Source organism: Hippocampus bargibanti, linkage group LG01, assembly GCF_051943395.1.
Source record: "Hippocampus bargibanti isolate YZ-2025 linkage group LG01, ASM5194339v1, whole genome shotgun sequence".
NCBI lineage: Eukaryota > Metazoa > Chordata > Actinopteri > Syngnathiformes > Syngnathidae > Hippocampus > Hippocampus bargibanti.
In genome coordinates, this window is record NC_142734.1 from 27,448,637 (window position 1) to 27,450,718 (window position 2,082).

The following is a 2,082-nucleotide window of genomic DNA, read 5'->3' on the forward strand; positions in this document are numbered from 1 at the left end:
TTGTTATTTCTTTAGGATACAAATCGAAATGCGGAAGAGCGATGAAAACGCCTTACATCTCCTTCCGTTTATAAAAATAACTTGATAAATTCCTCAGAAACATCTCAACATCATGCCAGCGGGTTCGTTTTTCGTATATTTGATTGCGTGTGTAAAAATAAAACAAGTTAAAAAAAGGCAGAAGGATTGTTGTCATGTCATTTATTGGTGTCATGAATATACATGTCTGTGCTTTAATCATAGTTTGTTTATTCATGATTAATTTGTTCACTGAACTCCCTCAGCCCCCACTTTTGTCCAAATACTTAGGCTAATGTTAGCTCAAATTAGAATTCATATGCTAGCTGATGTTGGTATGGATATACGAGTTCCCCCCCCCAGTACTTCCTCTGTAGGCACAAATATTAGCCGGAATTAGCATTTGTCATCATTAATGGTCGCTGTTAATGTTAAATTAGCATTATCAAAGACCAAAACAAATTTGAGCAAGTTAACCTTTGTTTTTGTGAACATCTTTCGTGTGAGGCATAAACATAAATGAAAACAGATACAGATGTGTCTTCACATCCACCAGGGTGCTTCACCTACTTCCTATGTGAGGGGCAAGTTTGCATTTAAGTTAGCCGTTCTTGATGCAGACATCTTTGATGCTCCGCTTCCATCACAGGAATCAAAGTCAAGGCCCTAAATTTGGCCTTGATGCTCGCTAAAGTCCGAACCAAAATTTCAATTGTTCCATGTAAATCACAATAACAGTCGTTATATGTAGGTGGAGTAGGTGAAACACTTTAATGGCTTCCCAACATTAAGGAAACCTTAACTACAATACCACCCGCGGTATAAAATGAGTTTGACACCCTTGGCTTCCATGCTATATCACATGCGATTCTTTCCGTAAATCAGCATTAGCAAACCCCGATGCTAATTTGCAGCCATATTGACTATCCACTTGGCACCACTGCACAATGGTACTGTTACATAACAGAAAGACCGTCCATACTTCTATGTCATGCCTCTCTTGCTCGTCGTTGATTCTTAGAGCAATCTTAGTGTCGTTCATACTACAAGAGACATTATCATCGCACAGGAAGTAGCGAGACGACAGAAAGGTCGTTTGTGTCATCGTATTGATGCTAAAGTTTTCTCAAAATTAGCATGGACAGCACTAATATTAGCACGGTTCACCTAATATCGATTCAGCCTGTCAGAAGAAGTCCAGTGAACAAAGAGTGCGTTGAGATCAAATACCTACAACGGTATCCATGCATAGTAGTGACGTCTCTCAGCATTCTGGGCCAGGATTTTTCCTGAATGATGCCACGTCTCGGCGGTCAAATAAAAACAAAAATCATAAGAAAGTTGTCATGCAAAATAAGAAAACAAAATAGTTTCTGCCTCGTTGTATCTTTTTTGGAACTAAATTTGAAGTCCTACGAGGCTCATGCACAGACCGAGTTGCAATGTCCAGACCTTTTCTTTTCCTTCTATTTTTTTTTTTTTTTTTGGGGGGGGGGGGGCAGAATTGATTGACGGGTGCAGGTAAACGTCTATGATACAAAATGATACAATTTGTGCTTGGTCAAACGCTCACGCAGGCATCGCTTACGAGTAGCCCAGAAGGAAAACGGAGGGAAGGTGGCCACGTGCACAAGCAGCATTAATATTTCAGCTAGCAGGCAGTCGGGTTTAGCTTCAGTTTTCTTCCACCCCCCCCCCCCCCCCCCCTCCCAAACAAAAACCTTCAAATTTCATGTTCATGAATCGACAGTCTGAAAAATGTCAGCACATTTGAAAATAATGATTGGACTGCGATTGGCTGGCAAATAGTCCATTTGTTGTCTATCATGTTTCCAGATGTTGACTGGCGACCAATTACAATCAAACCTGGGTTTTTGAACACCGTGGTTCTCGACCAATTTGTTTTTCGACCAAAAAATTTTGATTTTTTTATGCCACAGTTCTCTACCGAAATTTGGTTCTCCAGCCAACTCAGCGCACCTGAACTTGACTCATTTCAGCTTTCTGAGACGTCACTTCCTCATGTCATCTCATCTCATTGTGATTGATGCATTAGTGTTGGAT